Genomic DNA, 19,792 nt, shown 5'->3' with positions numbered 1-19,792 from the left:
GATCATTGAGGGAACATATCAACCACAACCCAATAAGGGGAAAAACACTCCAATATGTCAAAAAGAGGGAACCTTAGTGATCACAAAGGGTGTAAGAATAGATAAATCAGACAAAGGGTGGCAAGCTAGCCAAAGATTAATGATAACAAGAAGCTGCTACTACCACAAGACTGGGAGGACAGTGGAGAAGGTGGGGTTACTGGACCCTCGGTGACTCTGCAGAAGCTGGAAATGTAGCAGGTCATTCACTGAGAGCGTGAGTTTCAGAGGAGATACAGTCATTAACAGGGATGTTGCTAAAGGCAGTAGAAGGGACATAGCCTGGCTCTTCTCTTCCTCTGATCATTTGACTCTATCAGTGTCATCTGACTCAACAAGTGCTGCCTTTGCAGAGCCCTGGGGGAGGTCAGCTGGCTTGAGAACCTGGGTTGCCCTGCCCTGCAGAGCAGGGCAAGGGTGGAATAGTATAGTTCCAATCCAATACCTATTAATTCTACAAGTAGCACACTTTATTAAAATAACAGCATGATCCATTAGCTCACTTCCAATATGAAAAACCTTACATAACACTTTTAAGAAAAGGCACCCCACTCCAGTACTCTTGCCTGGAAAATCCCATGGATGGAGGAGCCTGGTGGGCTGCAGTCCATGGGGTCGCTAAGAGTCCAACACGACTGAGTGACTTCACTTTCACTTTTCACTTTCATGCATTGGAGAAGGAAATGGCAACCCACTCCAGTGTTCTTGCCTGGAAAACCCCAGGGATGGGGGAGCCTGGTGGCTGCTGTCTATGGGGTCGCACAGAGTTGGACATGACTGAAGCGACTTAGCAGCAGCAGCAGCGGCAGGTATAGCTTATTTTTCTCATTGGCCCTCTGTTACTAGCAGTTCTTCACCTAAATCCAGTCTCTTTGAGTCTGCATGGAGAGAAACCACTTTGACATTTCCAAGGCATTCCTCGCCAAGCTCGGCTCTTAGTTTCTGGGAGTGGCTTCCTTTGCCCTAGTGAGATGCAAGTTCATCATTTTCCACCACTGCTCCTGGACCTTAGAGGCTTTCATTTGCCTCCTTACATTTCCCTCCCCTGGCTCTAAGCTCTCAGGTGTCTCATGGTGGGGTGCTGGGGGCTGGGAGGAAGCACTCCTCTAGTGGCAGTAGAGTGTAAAACTGAGGCTATAGGATCTCAGGTTTGTGTTCAAATCCACCTTCCTATCCTTTCTGGTTATTAACATTAAACTCTGACTTGATCTCTTGAAAGTCACATCTTCCTCATCTGAAGCATGTTGACAATAAGTGGCTCTTGCCTCATGGGGTTATCATGAGGATTATCTAAAATGATTTACTGAGAAAACTAGGTGCAGTGCCAAGACTATGATATATTTAGTATCTATGAACTATTACTTTTTTTCTCTCAGCAGCATCACATCATGGAAGACAATGGATTGTGTAGGTGTGGCAGTCAGCTCTGGGTCCTCAACAGCTTGGTTGTTTAATCAAGTAAACAATCTTCTGGTAATCATGTTTTATGTCACTTAGTCTAGTTAAGTTCCCATTCTTTGGGATCAGTCTTGGACTATCGCATCTGGTAGATTGTGAAGTTCTCTCACAATCTAAAGATTGCCTAGTTCTCTCTCACTACATGGAGAGAAACTAAATCCCTGAGTGAGTAAATTATACTTTGTGAAGTGCCTGTGTATAGGTATATGTGTCCCTAAAGAAGAAGCAAGGAGAAAATATACAAATATCTATAAACCTATCACTCAGAGATAACTCAGTTATCATTTTTACATATGACTAGTCTCCTCTTTGTAAATGTATTACTTAAAAAGAAAAATAGAATTGCAGTGTACTCACTGTTTTTAAAGATTTATGTATCTATTTATTTTTGGTTATGCTGTGTCTTAATTGCTGTGCCTGGACTTTCTCTAGTCGTGGTGAGTCGGGGCTACTCTTTGTTGCTATGCATGGGCTTCTCATTGTGGTAGCAATGTTGTGGAGCACTGGCTTAGTTTTCCTGCTGCATGTGAGATCTTCCCAGACCAGGAATCAAACCCATGTCCCCTGCACCAGTAGGTGGATTCCTAACCACTACCAGGGAAGCCTAATGACTATTAAAGTAATTAAAGTTATCCTTTTTCCCCCCAAGCCACACCATCTTCAACATCTTTCTGTGTCAGTATACACCTTTTTAGTGGCTGCACTGGTGCACTGTATATGCTGTGTACATTTATAGGCTTCAGTTTACTTTAGCAAATTTCACTTTTAAAGATTTCCTTCTGTGGACATTTGGGATGTTTCCAACTTTTCACCATCATAAACAATGTCTCCGAAATGCTTCTGAAGAAGACCAAACACCTCCTTTTCCCTGAGCATGTTAAACACATGGGCTAAAATGGATTTTTCATTTTAGGATTGAATTTTCAAGCAAACTTTGTGGTTTCTTTATGAGCTGCCTGCACACAGCAAAGAGTTTTCCTAGCTGCTGTTATTTTATTCCATTCTTGCAGCAAGGCCAGGAGGTCAGAGTCTGCAGGTCAACTTGCAAAGTTTCTGCGAGCAAATCTGAAGAGTAGGTTTAGGACCTGCTGACTCTTTTGGCCTTTGACCAGATGGAATCTATCCAGGTGTTCCCTTCAAGTTGTGGGTCAATGTTAGAGGTGCAGAAGCCTTCTCCATAGTACCACAAATGCCTTATTAAAAATGATGCATGATGTCCCAAGCTGGTTCTAGGATGTATGATGGCATCTTCTGCTTTTCTAAGACCTCTTTGTGTTATAGGAGACTTCTGAAATGTGATCCCTTGTACTGAGAGCATATCTGCTTCATTGACAATGCTAAAGATTTTGGCTGTGTGGATCACAAAAAAACTGTGGAAAATTCTGCAAGAGATGGGAATATCAGTCCACCTTACTTGTCTCCTAAGAAGCCTGTATGCAGGACAAGAAGCAACAGTTAGAACCGGACATGAAACAACAGACTGGTTCAAAATTAGGAAAGAAGCACATCAAGGCTGTACATTGTCACCCTGTTTATTTAACTTATATCCAGAGTACATCATGAGAAATACCGGGCTGGATGACTCACAAGCTGGAATCAAGATTGCTGGGAGAAATATCAACAACCACAGATACACAGATGATACCACTTTAATGGCAGAAAGTCAAGAGGAACTGAAGAGCCTCTTGATGAGGGTGAAAGAGGAGAGTGAAAAAGCTGGCTTAAAACTTAACATTCAAAAAACTAAGATCATGGCATTCAGTCCCATCACATCATGGTAAATAGATGGGGTAAAGGGAAAATGATTACAGATTTTATTTTCTTGAGCTTGAAAATCACTTCAGACAATGACTGCAGCCATGAAATTAAAAGACGCTTGCTCCTTGCAAGAAAATCTAGGACAAACCTAGAGAGCATATTAAAAAACAGATACATCGCTTTGCCAACAAAGATCAGTATAGTCAAAGCTATAGTTTTTCCAGTAGTCAAGTACAGATATGAGAGTTGGATCATAAAGAAGGCTAAATGCTAAAGAATTGAAGCTTTCAAACTATGGTGCTGGAGAAGACTTGAGAGTCCCTTGGACAGCAAGGAGATCAAACCAGTCAATCCTAAAGGAAATCAATCCTGAATATTCATTGGAAAGACTGATACTGAAGCTGAAACTCCAATACTTTGGCCACCTGGTATGAAAAGCCTACTCATTGGAAAAGAATATGGTTCTGGGAAAGACTGAAGGCAGGAGGAGAAGGGGGTGACAGGGGATGAAATGGTTGGATGGCATCTCTGACTCAGTGGACATGAGTTTGAGCAAAATCCGGGAGATGGTGAAGGACAGGAAGCCTAGTGTCCTGCAGTTCATGGGGTCTCAAAGAGTCAGACATGACTTAGTGATTAAACAACAACTCTCATGCTGATCTCTTGGATTGAGAGCAGCCCCTTGGAGAACAGATCAAACTCTGCAGATTAGAAAGAATTTAGAAGCCAGTGGCTAATAATGCTCTTTGGATGAGTCCAACAAGGTAGTGGCATTAGGCATTTGTCAATTCATCTGATAAAATCCACAAATCCCAAGGAAAAGTGACATAGTAGTCTGTGAATTGTCAGTACTGCTCCACTAATATTTCTTTTTGCAAAGGATCCTGTATTATGTTTGTCCTGTATTAGTTTGCTGTGGCTGCCATAACAAAGTACCATTGACTTAAACAACAGAAACTTATTTTCTTATGATTTCAGAGGCTGAAAGTCCAAGGTCAGGGTGTTGACAGAGTTGGTTTCTTCTGAGGACCATAAGGAAAGGTCTAGGCTCTCTATTTGACTTATAGATGACCATCTTCTGCCTATGTCTTCACATGGTCTTGTCTCTATACGTGTGTGTGTCCAAATTCCCTCTTCTTCTCAGCACACGATTCCTATTGGATTAGGGCCAACACTAATGACATTATTTCAGTTTCGTTATCTCTTTAAAGGCCTTAACTACAAATTCAACCACATTCTGAGATACTAGGGATTAAGAGTTCAGTATATGAATTTGGGAAGGATGCAATTCAGCCCCTAACAGAGTCTAACTACATAAATTTACACAGAATGATCTAAAAAAAATTGTTGCATAGAAAAGGCAAGTTGCAGAATGATACATTCTATGTGCTATCATTTACAAAAAAATTTTGAAGCGTATATATTAATGTCATACCTTTGTTTATGAATTCATAAATAATAGAGACATGGACAGAAAGGATAAACACAAACTCTATAGCAGTTGTTCTCCCTGTGGAAGGAGAGAGAGATGGACTCATGAAGGTTTAAAAAGGTAAATTTGACTGTGTCTATAATGTATTTTAGAGCATTTATGACAAAATATCAATATTTGTTCATTCTAGGGGGTGATTGCACATATGTTAAGCAGAATATTTTGTATTCTTCTGCATTTCTTATATTTCCTATTTTAAAAGTGGAGAAAAGAGAACATTGAAGAAAGTCTTGTTCTACTTTGGTTCTCCAGTGTCTTGGGGGGGGTGGGTGATAAGTTTACTCTAGTTTCTTTCTTAAGGTTGGTAGAATATATGACCCTCAAGTGTGTGAATACTTCATGAAAAAGGCTCTTATCATTAAGGGTCTAGTCCCTCAAAACATGACTGCATAGGCCTCTAAAATAGAACTGTAGAAATCAACAGGATGGAGCCTGACCCCTTTGCAGCCTCCATACAGAAAGATGGCTAAGAGCTCTTCACAGCCTTTTTACTTTCCCAATATAACTTCCTCTTCCTTCCATCTCAAGCCCTCCGAATCCCCACCTCCTTCCTCTCCTCCGTGTATACCAAGTGCCTGTGAAGTGTTTACTAGCCTCAGGTGGGAAGAAGGCTCGCTGCCCCAAAGATTTCAGAAGGGAGCAGTGGAATAGCCTGCATCCAGGGAGCTGCCAGGGAGGATGACTTCCCAGTTCTGTGAAAGGGAAAAAGTCATCATACCTAACATGCTTAGGTAAACATTTGGGAAATACAAAATTTTATAAGTACTGTCTTTTCTCCATGTTCTCTGTTTTTGTATTCCTGGGTCATGCTGAGTTCAAGGGAGATTTTGTGTGGTAGCCTAGTGATGAGGAGCTTCTGAATAAAGAGTGGCTTTGGGGGGTGAGGGCTGGGGAGAGGTTCTGGGTTGCTCGATTTGGAGATGGCCATATTTTGACATTTGTAGCCATAGTGTTAAAATGTATAGTGTCCCAAAGAACCAATCCTTCCTTGGTCCCAGCTGCCACAACCTCACCCAAGCTCTGAGGGGTCCTGCAATGCAACTCAGCCACCAGCCTCATCCCCTTAGAAAACCAGTGAAATCTTTGTGCTTCTTCCATGACTAGAGTCAAGAAGGCTTGAGAAATGCTAAGGGCAAACCTCTCATTGCTTATATAATTCCCTCTACTCGTCCAGGCTACAAACTGTGAGGAACTATGTTGTTTCATCTCCACACTGAACATGAAGCTTTTTCTTAGGGGGCCTGCAGTATTTCCAGACTGAATCCATAGAAATAAAAAACAAGTTATCCAGTTCAAAAATTTTCTCTAACATGGTGAGGAATGAAGATTAGAGTCTGAGTTAGCTAGGCCTATCTATTGGTTGATAAATAAGGCAACGCTTGAAATTTAGAATATGTGTTTCCTCTTGACAACTATGGTCTTTAAAATGTTATCTTTCAGACTCAAAGCTAACCAGGAAATGAATATGCATCAGAAACTACTATTGCTATAATGCATACAAGAACATCTTGGAGAGTAGGGACTCAGCACAATCTAAGTGAAGAGCCAGTGGTCCCATCAATGCTTGTTAAACTGAAGGAAAAAAAAAATAAAGGACATTCCACTCCACCTCACTCACCTCCTGCCCTCTGCCATACCAGTGTCACTAGAAGTATACCAGATGGCTGAAGTATCAGTCCTAAACTCTACCTTATTGTCTACTCAAGTCTAAATAAATTATCCTGGGTTGTTTCCTCTATGCCTCTCCTTCATTCACCTAATAGAAATTTGGCCAAGTGCTTTAAAATGTCACACCTGAAGTTAGCTCAGCTTGAAAAGTTTAAAAATAGTCAACTCAAGGAACAAAGGTGTTTACCAGAAACACACACTGTTAACAGTTCCTCCTAGACACATTTCAAGTTCCCACAGGGTGACAGAGTTTATATATGAACATGGACCCTCCCACTTCCTTCTCCTGCTCTCTGCCAGTCTTCAATATCAAAAATCCTTTCTTCTTGGGCAAGTCAGTTATGCTCCAGTCCTAGGAAGATGAGCACAAGATAAGTTTCTCTTCTTGCATCTGAATCCTTGACTCTTTGTCAAAATCTGATTGCTTCCATCTCTTTCATTATTGATGATATAAAAAACTACAAGTTTTGTCCTAACACCTATCATGCTGTATTACAATCTTTGATTGTTTTGCTTATAGACAGGCAGTGTAGTAATTAAAAGCAAAGGCTTTGGAACAGGACTGCTTGAGTTCAGACTCCTGGCTCTGATACTTGCTGCTGCTGCTGCTGCTGCTGCTGCTGCTGCTGCATCGCTTCAGTCATGTCTGACTCTGTGCGACCCCATAGACGGCTCCCCCGTCCCTGGGATTCTCCGGGCAGGAACACTGGAGTGGGTTGCCATTTCCTTCTCCAATGTATGAAAGTGAAAAGTGAAGGTGAAGTCGCTCAGTTGTGTCAAACTCTTCATGACCCCATGGACTGCGGCCTACCAGGCTCCTCCACCCATGGGATTTTCCAGGCAAGAGTACTGGAGTGGGGTGCCATCGCCTTCTCCACTGATACTTGCTAGGTGTGTGAATTGAGGCAAGAAATTAAACTCTCTTTTTCCTGGTTGCCTCATCTATGCTGCTGCTGCTGCTAAGTCACTTCAGTCATGTCCAACTCAGTGCGACCCCATAGATGGCAGCCCACCAGGCTCCCCCATCCCTGGGATTCTCCAGGCAAGAACACTGGAGTGGGTTGCCATTTCCTTCTCCAATGCATGAAAGTGAAAAGTGAAAGTGAAGTCACTCAGTCGTGTCCAACCCTCAGCGACCTCATGGACTGCAGCCTTCCAGGCTCCTCTGTCCATGGGATTTTTCCAGGCAAGAGTACTGGAGTGGGGTGCCATTGCCTTCTCCATGCCTCATCTATAGAATAGGAATAATAAGAGTTCTTTCCCATAGGGTTGTGATAAGAAGTAAATGAATTAATATATGTTATCCCTTGGAATAGTACTTGATAGGCAGCACAATTTATATAAGTGTTTACTAATACTAATATTTATCTGGATCCTTTTCCTAATTGCAAGTACTCTAATGGGTTGATGACTTCAGAACCATGGACAGGGCCTGACACAGACTAAAAAGCTTTGTTATAATTTTTGAAGCCCTTTAAAAAAAAAAATACTTAATTCATTTATCTGACTGTGTCAGGTTTTAGTTGCACCACATGGGGATCCTCGTTGCATCATGCGAGATCTTTCATTGCAGCATATCAACACTAGTTGTTGCACGCAGGCTCAGAGCATGCAGTCTCAGTTGCTCTGCAGCTTGTGGGATTTTAGTTCTCTGGCTAGGATCAAACCCACATCCTCCGCATTTCAAGGTGGATCCTTAACTACTGGACCACCAGGGAAGTCTCGAAACCCTTTACAATGACATGTTTAGCATAAATAGGTTTTGGGTAAACAATTGAAAGAGCACAGTTTCACCTTTTCGGGGTCATCTCTGCACCCAGCACTCCTACCATCTGTCCTCAAGTGCACTTACTTTCTGCTCACCCTTTCTCTGACTATTCCCAGTACCAGTCATATGAACCAAATCCTGGTCATCATTTTGGATTTATCTGGAATGGTGGTATGCGACAGGGCATGGAGGGGCATTTTCACAGCCTGGAGATGCTGATGTTTATGTATGCTCAGAAGTCTCCATCTCATGAGACCTTCCTAGGCAATCCAATCTAAATGACAACATTTCTTACTCCTCTTCCATGCTTTAATCTTTCTCCTTAGCATTTATTGCTATTTAACATGTTATTTTTTTAAATTTTACTTGCATACCTTTCTTATGATCTGCCTTTGCCACTGGAATGTAAAGTCCATGAGGGGAGCCATATTTATCTTTTATTTACCTCTGTATCCTTAGATTCTAGAGCAGTGCCTGATACATAATAGGGTTTGATAAATATTTTTGAATGATTACATACACACCTGCTTTTAGTAACATAATTAATACAAGGCAAATTGGAAGTGGTCAAACAAGAGATGGCAAGAGTGAACATCGACATTTTAGGAATGAATCTGAGAACTAAAATGAACTGGAATGGATGAATTTAACTCAGATGGCCATTATATCATGGTACATCATGAGTACATCATGAGAAATGCTGGTCTGGATGAAACACAAGCTGGAATCAAGATTGCCTGGGGAAATATCAATAACCTCAGATATGCATATGACACCACCTTTATGGCAGAAAGCGAAGAAGAACTGAAGAACCTCTTGAAAGTGAAAGAGGAGAGTGAAAAAGTTCACTTAAAACTCAACATTCAGAAAACTAAGATCATTGCATCTGGTCCCATCAATTCATGCAAATAGATGGGGAAACAGTGAAAACAGTGACTGACTTTATTTTTTGGGGGGGGGCTCCAAAATCACTGCAGATGGTGACTGCAGTCATAAAATGAAAAGACGCTTGCTCCTTGGAAGAAAAGCTTTGGCCAACCTAGACAGCATATTAAAAAGCAGAGACATTACTTTGCCAACAAAGGTCCAACTAGTCAAACTACTGTTTTCCCAGTAGTCATGTATGCATGTGAGAGTTGGGCTATAAAGAAAGCTGAGCATCGAAGAACTGATGCTTTCGAACCATAGTGCTGGAGAAGACTCTTGAGAGTCCCTTGGGCTACAAGGGGATCCAACCAAGCCATCCTAAAGGAAATCAGTCCTGAATACTCACTGGAAGGACTGATGCTAAAGCTGAAATTCGAATACTTTGGCCACGTGATGTGAAGAACTGACTCCTTGGAAAACACTCTGATGGTGGGAAAGATTCAAAGCAGGATGAGAAGCGGACAGCAGGGGATGAGATCGTTGGATGGCCTCATCAACTCAATGGATATGAGTTTGAGTAAGCTCTGGGAGTTGATGATGGACAGGGAAGCCTGACGTGCTGCAGTCCATGGGGTCGCAAAGAGTCGGACACAGCTGAGTGACTGAAATGAACTGAACTGAATTCATACAAACCTCCTGAGCTAGAGATATAATTTTGTCTTTATGCATACACCTAGTTAACTGCCCTCCTCCAAGTCATAGCGTGCAACCTTAAAGTAGATCAAGACTGCCAACCTGTTGTCATTGGGATAACAGAGAGATGATCTCAGTAAGGTCTAAAAGCAGGAGGAAAACATTCACTTGACATTTAACAGTCCATTTAAACAGCAACCTGATGCAGAGAATCAGTGCATTTCCAGCAGCTGCCTGCTTCCTTGCCAGTAAATGTTTTCCTTGGTTCTGTGTTCAGACGTGACCCTACAATAGAACATGGCAGACTCTGAGGGAAACATTAGCTTTCAAGTCCAGGGCCACCCACACCTCTATCACAACATGTAAGGAGAGACACTGTGAGACTCTAACTGGCTGGCATACAGGAACTCTTGTTTGTTAAGTCCCTACTATGTTTCAGGTGCTCTACCAGGGATCTTATAAAAATGATACCACTTAATCCTCAAATACTCCATGGAGTAATAAGCATCCTGAGTACCAATTCATAAGTAAGAAAACAGTAAAAAAAAATTTAAAAAAAGAAAGAAAGAAAACAGTGACTCAGGCACATTAAGTTACTTGTCAAGGCCCCAGAGCAGGTCAGTTACAAAGCCAGGGTTTTAATTCAAGCCCAAGGCTTTTCTACTACATCACATTTTCCTCCTCTGAGTGTGAGGTACTGTGGCTGCCTGTTCTCATGGGGCCAAGGATCAGGTTAATCACTTCTACTCACAACACACTGGTCACAAGTAGTCCACAGACTATACCCAATCAAAAGGGACTCATGAAGTCAAATAATACCATGTTCCAGAAACAGGGAAAAATCAAAATATTTTGCAAAAAGCATTGATGACTGCATCAGTTTCTAAAGCACTAGCAGCTCAGCAAAATCTGGGGTGTGGACTGTGCCCTTCATGGCTGAGAATGGATTTCCCACTGATTTGTTCAAAGCAAATAAAGAGTAGACATAGTTCCTGCTCTCAGGCATCTGTGGACTTTCCACCTACTAAATGTGTTTGAATTGAAACAAATATATTTTAATTTTATAACAGGGATTTAGGCTCAGTCAACACTTCCATGGATGGATTATTACAGTCAAGCACAGCCTGAGCTACAAGCTAACAAAAAGCCGTGCTTCATATCAGAAGGGTGAGCCTTGACCTATCCATTGGTCTTCCCAGACATCTTCATTTACTAGTAATACCACTCTCCAAAAATGGACAGACAAGGAGCTTGGAGTGGTTATGAATTTTCCTGTGTTTGATTAAAACCCCATTTTCAGTGCTGAGGTCAAGAGAGTCCCTGCTGCAGCCTTTGAAGCAATAACCGGCTGCCTACAATGAATGACAGCAATCTGGCTTGAGGCCGAGGGATGGCGGCCATGTGGGATGAGGTCACAATGATCCAGCCTCTTATGTAACAATTCCGCAGTCACTGAAAACCTGCTTTGTGTATTAATATTAGACCACACCTCAATAAGAGGTGTAGAGAAGCTGTGGAAATAGAGAACAGAGACCCAGTGGAACAGAGCTGGGGTGCAGTGGCTCTGTGGAGGAGCCACTGACTGCCCTGGAGCAGGAAGTTGAAATGAACCTGAGATGAGCCTGGTAGACAGCTCATGGCCAGGAGGGCCCAGAGACCACTTGCTTCTCTCATCCAAAGGGCCAGTGGAGTGGGGGTGGGGTGGAGCTGTTCCTTCATTCTCTGTGACATTTGGAGGGTGAGCTCTGTTCCACACGATTAGCCTGTGGCAAGCATGTGGTGACATGAGACTCTGCTCCATCCCCCAGCCCATAAAGCCTGCCCCTGCTGCACAGTGAAAATTACAGCTTATATTACAGGGCGCGTGTTGGGGAAGTAGCCGGAGGTTGCTGATACCATCAGAGTTCAGGTATCTTTATTGCGAATTGTGAAATGAAACTGTGTTACCCATGTGCCCAAATTTGAACGAGAAAGCTTTCCTCCCGAAACAAAGAAAAAAAAAAAAACAATAACTGGAGCTCTGATTTTTCTTTTCTGTAAAATTATTGTAGGCAAGCTGTAGCCAGGAATCTAGTCCTTTTTTTTTTTTCCACTTAAGAAAGAGCAAGTTTTCCCCAGAATAAAGTGGCAGGCACTCTAAGGCCCAAAGGAAAAACGTCATCATTGCCACAGCAGGCCTCTAGGGCAGCAGCTTCAGGAAGGGTTTCTGGAAGTACCGGGGTACCAGAGTGATACCAGGAAGGATGCTTGTTAGTCTCTCAGTCATGTCCAACTCTTTGTGATCCTGTGGACTGTAGCCTGCCAGGCTCCTCTGTCCATGGAATTCTCCAGGCAAGAATACTAAAGTGGGGTGCGTAGGGGAACAATATGGAGACCCAGGGGTCAGGACTCAGAAGCCCCACTCAGTGCTACATGCAGCACCTCTACTTTAGTTATTTAAAATCCTGGGGGGATAGGGTGGGGAGGGAACCTTCTCTGGTGATATAGTGGCTAAGACCCTGCACACTCCCAATGCAGGGGGCCAGGGTTTGATCCCCACTCAGAGAACTAGATCCCACATGCTGCAAATAAAGATCCTGCGTGCCACAACTAAGACCTGGAATAGCCAAATAAATAAAAGAAAGAAATATTTTAAAATATATAAAATATTAAAAATAAAATCGGTCTGACTATGATTTTGTTAGAATTATTTTTGTTTGTTTTTCACAGTTTTAAAAGTTGTTTTCACTAAGGAAAACCCTGGTAAAGAATCTGCCTGCAATGCAGTAGACACAGGAGATGTGGGTTCAGTCCCTGGATCAGAAAGACCTTGTGGAGGAGGAAATGGCAACCCATTCCAGTATTCATGCTGGGAGAATCTCATGCACAGAGAAGCTTCATTGATTACAGTCTGTGGGGTCGCAAAGAGCCAGACATGACTGAGCACACACACAAACTGTGGTGGACAACATCAGAAAAATAATGGTCTCTGAAGGGTATTGGCAGAAATTATCTGCAAAGGGACATGAAATATCCCATATCATAACAGGGGTTTGGGTTACATGGGTGAAGGTATTTGTCAAAACTCATCCAGTAATACATGTAAGATTTATGCATTTCACTCTGTAAATTCTCAAAAGAAAAAACCATAAACAAATATTGAACTCTAGTTGATAATATGCATGCTGCGGTGTTTAGGAGAGAATGTACTGATGCCTGCAATTTACATTAATGCCCCCAAAACAAAGCTGGGTTGCTGGATGGAGAGTGGAATGGATTGGCAGATAGACATGTAATATAATAAAACAAGTAAAGTGTCTGGTAGAATCTAGATCATGGGTGTACTGATGTTCACTGAAAATTCTTTGGATTTTTCTCTATGTTTGAAAATATTCATAATAAAATACTGAGGAAAAGGTAACTTTTATTAAATGAACATTTTGCAAACTTTGCTGATTCGAATCCCCTGGAATATTGCTTTTAAAAGTGAAACTTCTAGGAAATTTTCTTAGAGATTCAGCTTCAGTAGAGCTGGGGTGGAGCCTCTGCTCTCTGCGTTTTTAAGCAGTCCTCTCAGGTGAGCCTGATAATGGGGCATGTTTGAGGAACATTGCCTTAAGTTAACTTTCCCCTGTGAAATTGATATTGAATGTGGAAAAAAAAATATGACCAACGGAATGTTGAGTCACTAGCCCCTGGCTACCTCAATCAGACCAGAAACCTCACATTTATCAGGGTCATTACGAAGTGCGATGAGTTTGGAAAAACACCAATTTTGGAAACCTCTGCTCAAAGAGAAAAGAATATCTCAGTGAAGTTCTGGCTGGACCTGTTCCTAAAATTCCCTCCAAACGTATGATTAAGTTGTAAATTAGGGGGATGAAATGGCCAGTTGACTACCCTTTTCCTGTGGAGCTGAGACTCTCATTGCAGGGGAACATCTCTGGCTTTCTCTTGGGTCCTCCTAAAGCCTTAAGGAATGAAAGCCAGCCTGAAGAAGGAGAGAATTACACCTCATGCCTTCACCACCCACAGAACACTGATTAACACTGACATCGCATGTTTACTCCCTCTCCATAGGGCATTATGCTATGGCCGGGATGCAGTGGAGGCCGAGGCACAAAGAAGGGTGTGACTCAGCAGCTGCCCTCAGAGAGAGTCTGCTCCAGCTGGGGGAGCCAGACTAGCACAGATGAACCAGGGAGTGGGCAGAGCCCCCAGGTTAGTGCTGGATGGGTCCTGATGAGAGGAGAGCTGGTGAGTGCTGGCACAAGCAGGGCAGCCTCCTGGAGAGCGCGAGACTCCATGTGCACTCAGAGAACTGGGCAAAGTTGCTTTACAGGAAGAACAATAGCAGAAAACCAGAGGAGTCTGTGCTGCTGGTAGCACGACAGTCTGAGCACATAAAAAGCAGAAGTTTCTGTTAGCAGTGTGTATTAATACAGAGTGAAGTGTCAAAAATACACAAGGAAAAAAACACAAAGCAGCTCTCCTCTTGGAAGAGAAGGAGGAAGAAACAAAAAGAGGGGTGGGGCTAAACTGTACTAGCTTATTTCCCAAGAGATGAAGAAACAAAGAATAAAAAAGAAAGATAGACTCACTTTGATCTTCATTTATAATCTCCCATTGATGCACTTAACAGGTGATCTTCAAACCCCCAATTTTGATGAAACCTGCCAAGATGTTGCAGGGAACTGCAGCAAACAGCGCTGTAATGCCCACAACCAGCCTGGTGATGTCATTAGCAGCCTCTCAGGGTTCAGCACCCCAACTGCACCACTGTCCCTTTCTTTTTCACATCAAAAGTGATATGAAAGGTGCTGCTATATCTGTTTGCATGAGCTCTGAAAGATAAAAATTAAGGTCCAAACTTAGCTCCTACTTTCAGGGTTGGCATCTCTCACCAGATGGTGGGTTCTAGAGCGTAGGTGAAAGTCAAGTCAGCCCAAATTGCTCTTTCAGTTCAGTTCAGTCTCTCAGACGTGTCCGACTCTTTGTGACCCCATGAATCGCAGCACGCCAGGCCTCCCTGTCCATCACCAAGTCCCGGAGTTCACTCAGACTCACATCCATCGAGTCAGTGATGCCATCCAGCCATCTCATCCTCTGTCGTCCCCTTCTCCTCCTGCCCCCAATCCCTCCCAGCATCAGAGTCTTTTCCAATGAGTCAACTCTTCACATGAGGTGGCCAAAGTACTGGAGTTTCAGCTTCAGCATCATTCCTTCCAAAGAACACCCAGGGCTGATCTCCTTTAGAATGGACTGGTTGGATCTCCTTGCAGTCCAAGGGACTCTCAAGAGTCTTCTCCAACACCACAGTTCAAAAGCATCAATTCTTTGGTGCTCAGCTTTCTTCACAGTCCAACTCTCACATCCATACATGACCACTGGAAAAACCATAGCCTTGACTAGACAGACCTTTGTTGGCAAAGTAATGTCTCCGCTTTTCAATATGCAATCTAGGTTGGTCATAACTTTTCTTCCAAGGAGTAAGCGTCTTTTAATTTCATGGCTGCAGTCACCATCTGTAGTGATTTTGGAGCCCAAGAAAATGAAGTCTGACACTGTTTCCACTGTTTCCCCATCTATTTCCCATGAAGTGATGGGACCAGATTCCATGATCTTTATTTTCTGAATGTTGAGCTTTAAGCCAACTTTTTCACTCTCCACTTTCACTTTCATCAAGAGGCTTTTGAGTTCCTCTTCACTTTCTGCCATAAGGGTGGTGTCATCTGCATATCTGAGGTTATTGATATTTCTCCTGGCAATCTTGATTCCAGCTTGTGTTTCTTCCAGTCCAGCGTTTCTCATGATGTACTCTGCATAGAAGTTAAATAAATAGGGTGACAATATACAGCCTTGACGTACTCCTTTTCCTATTTGGAACCAGTCTGTTGTTCCATGTCCAGTTCTAACTGTTGCTTCCTGACTTGCATATAAGTTTCTCAAGAGGCAGATGAGGTGGTCTGGTATTCCCATCTCTTGAAGAATTTTCCACAGTTTATTGTGATTCACACAGTCAAAGGCTTTGGCATAGTCAATAAAGCAGAAAGAGATGTTTTTCTGGAACTCTCTTGCTTTTTCCATGACCCAGCAGATGTTGGCAATTTGATCTCTGGTTCCTCTGCCTTTTCTAAAACCAGCTTGAACATCTGGAAGTTCACGGTTCATGTATTGCTAAAGCCTGGCTTGGAGAATTCTAAGCATTACCTTACTAGCATGTGAGATGAGTGCAATTGTGTGGTAGTTTGAGCATTCTTTGGCATTGCCTTTCTTTGGGGTTGGAATGAAAACTGACCTTTTCCAGTCCTGTGGCCACTGCTGAGTTTTCCAAATTTGCTGGCATATTGAGTGCAGCACTTTCACAGCATCATCTTTCAGGATTTGGAATAGCTCAACTGGAATTCTATCACCTCCACTAGCTTAGTTCATAGTGATGCTTTCTAAGGCCCACTTGACTTCACATTCCAGGATGTCTGGCTCTAGGTGAGTGATCACACCATCGTGATTATCTGGGTTGTGAAGATCTTTTTTGTACAGTTCTTCTGTGTATTAGCAATGGCTTAAAATCACCAGTTAAGTCCAGTATTCAGTGCTATGTGGGGTCAGCTCTAAGTAGAGACTCACACACTTCAGCCTGTATTTATGAACATTTGTCCTTTAAAAATGGAAACCCACTAACAGTGGCAAGTGGTATTTGAATGATTGCATGCTTCTCATTCCAGTCTTATTCCTAAGCAAAATCACTAGAATCGCTTCAATTGCTTTTTTTAAAAAAATATTTTTTCTAGCAACATCTGGGTAGTCTCCTTAACATAGAGAAGATTCACATAGGTTGTGGCTTCACTGCTTCCCTGAGCTAAGTATAAATGAACAGGAAACTTCTGAAAATAATGGCAATGACCCTACTCCTCCCACCCCAACAGGCATGACATACAGTGTTAGTCTCTGTGCTGCATCTAACATTCGAGAGAGCGGCTGTGTATCCAACACCAGCGTAAGGGGCAACTGCTAAACACATAGATATTCCAATCACTGGTCCTACTGGGAGAAGGGGTGTGAGTAGTAACTGCTGAAACCTGAGAGGCAGCGGGGGTGTGGGAGATGGGGAGTCTGTGCTTAAAGCACCCTGTCTTCATGATCCAGTCAGCTCATAGGCCGGAAAAGGAAATGGATTGGACATCCTCATGCTTGTCCTCCCGGATTCCTGCTCACCGTCACTCAGCATCTCCTTAGACCAAAAGTTGCAAGCTGGTGGCCCACAAATGCTTTTTTGTTTTTTGAAAATTTCACTACATTTACATCATCATTCCCATTCCAGTCTTCTCTTGAAGCATCAGGGGACCTAACAGCTCTGGGCCTGCCTCATCTTAGCAACAAGATGCTGAAACTGTGTAATAGCACCCCCTTCTCTGAAAGAACACTCTTTGATTCAGAAAAAAATCCACTCATCCAGATAAACTTGTCTTTGTTTTTTTTTTGTTTGTTTGTTTGTTTGTTTTGAATCAAGGCAAATTGGAAGTGGTCAAACAAGAGATGACAAGAGTGAATGTCGACATTCTAGGAATCAGCGAACTGAAATGGACTGGAATGGGTGAATTTAACTCAGATGACCATTATATCTACTACTGTGGGCAGGAATCCCTCAGAAGAAATGGAGTGGCCATCATGGTCAACAAAAGAGTCCGAAATGCAGTACTTGGATGCAATCTCAAAAACGACAGGATGATCTCTGTTCGTTTCCAAGGCAAACCATTCAATATCACAGTAATCCAAGTCTACGTCCCAACCAGTAACGCTGAAGAAGCTGAAGTTGAACGGTTCTGTGAAGACCTACAAGACCTTTTAGAAATAACACCCAAAAAAGATGTCCTTTTCATTATAGGGGACTGGAATGCAAAAGTAGGAAATCAAGAAACACCTGGAGTAACAGGCAAATTTGGCCTTGGAATACAGAATGAAGCAGGGCAAAGACTAATAGAGTTTTGCCAAGAAAATGCACTGGTCATAACAAACACACTCTTCCAACAAAATAAGAGAAGACTCTATACATGGACATCACCAGATGGTCAACACCAAAATCAGATTGATTCTATTCTTTGCAGCCAAAGATGGAGAAGCTCTATACAGTCAGCAAAAACAAGACCAGGAGCTGACTGTGGCTCAGACCATGAACTCCTTATTGCCAAATTCAGACTTAAATTGAAGAAAGTAAGGAAAACCACTAGACCATTCAGGTATGACCTAAATCAAATCCCTTATGATTATACAGTGGAAGTGAGAAACAGATTTAAGGGACTAGATCTGATAGATAGAGTGCCTGATGAACTATGGAATGAGGTTCGTGACATTGTACAGGAGACAGGGATCAAGACCATTCCCATGGAAAGGAAATGCAAAAAAGCAAAATGGCTGTCTGGGGGGGCCTTACAAATAGGTGTGAGAAGAAAAGATGCAAAAAGCAAAGGAGAAAAGGAAAGATATAAGCATCTGAATGCAGAGTTCCAAAGAATAGCGAGAAGAGATAAGAAAGCCTTCTTTAGTGATCAATGCAAAGAAATAGAGGAAAACAACAGAATGGGAAAGACTAGGGATCTCTTCAAGAAAATCAGAGATACCAAAGGAACATTTCATGCAAAGATGGGCTCGATAAAGGACAGAAATGGTATGGACCTAACAGAAGCAGAAGATATTAAGAAGAGATGGCAAGAATACACAGAAGAACTGTACAAAAAAGATCTTCACGACCCAGATAATCACGATGGTGTGATCACTGACCTAGAGCCAGACATCCTGGAATGTGAAATCAAGTGGGCCTTAGAAAGCATCACTACAAACAAAGCTAGTGGAGGTGATGGAATTCCAGTTGAGCTATTCCAAATCCTGAAAGATGATGCTGTGAAAGTGCTGCACTCAATATGCCAGCAAATTTGGAAAACTCAGCAGTGGCCACAGGACTGGAAAAGGTCAGTTTTCATTCCAATCCCAAAGAAAGGCAATGCCAAAGAATGCTCAAACTACCACACAATTGCACTCATCTCACACGCTAGTGAAGTAATGCTCAAAATTCTCCAAGCCAGGCTTCAGCAATATGTGAACCGTGAACTTCCTGATGTTCAAGCTGGTTTTAGAAAAGGCAGAGGAACCAGAGATCAAATTGCCAACATCTGCTGGATCATGGAAAAAGCAAGAAAGTTCCAGAAAAGCATCTATTTCTGCTTTATTGACTATGCCAAAGCCTTTGACTGTGTGGGTCACAATAAACTGTGGAAAATTCTTCAAGAGATGGGAATACCAGATCACCTGACCTGCCTCTTGAGAAATTTGTATGCAGGTCAGGAAGCAACAGTTAGAACTGGACATGGAACAACAGACTGGTTCCAAATAGGAAATGGAGTACGTCAAAGCTGCATATTGTCACCCTGTTTATTTAACTTCTATGCAGAGTACACCATGAGAAACGCTGGACTGGAAGAAACACAGGCTGGAATCAAGATTGCCAGGAGAAATATCAATAACCTCAGATATGCAGATGACACCACCCTTATGGCAGAAAGTGAAGAGGAACTCAAAAGCCTCTTGATGAAAGTGAAAGTGGAGAGTGAAAAAGTTGGCTTAAAGCTCAACATTCAGAAAATGAAGATCATAGCATCCGGTCCCATCACTTCATGGGAAAGAGATGGGGAAACAGTGGAAACAGTGTCAGACTTTATTTTTCTGGGCTCCAAAATTACTACAGATGGTGACTGCAGCCATGAAATTAAAAGACGCTTACTCCTTGGAAGGAAAATTATGACCAACCTAGATAGAATATTCAAAAAGCAGAGACATTACTTTGCCAACAAAGGTTCGTCTAGTCAAGGCTATGGTTTTTCCTGTGGTCATGTATGGATGTGAGAGTTGGACTGTGAAAAAGGCTGAGCGCCGAAGAATTGATGCTTTTGAACTGTGGTGTTGGAGAAGACTCTTGAGAGACCCTTGGACTGCAAGGAGATCTAACCAGTCCATTCTAAAGGAGATCAGCCCTGGGTGTTCTTTGGAAGGACTGATGCTAAAGCTGAAACTCCAGT

This window comes from Bos indicus x Bos taurus, chromosome 18, assembly GCF_003369695.1.
Source record: "Bos indicus x Bos taurus breed Angus x Brahman F1 hybrid chromosome 18, Bos_hybrid_MaternalHap_v2.0, whole genome shotgun sequence".
Lineage (NCBI taxonomy): Eukaryota > Metazoa > Chordata > Mammalia > Artiodactyla > Bovidae > Bos > Bos indicus x Bos taurus.
This window is presented reverse-complemented; position numbering follows the sequence as displayed.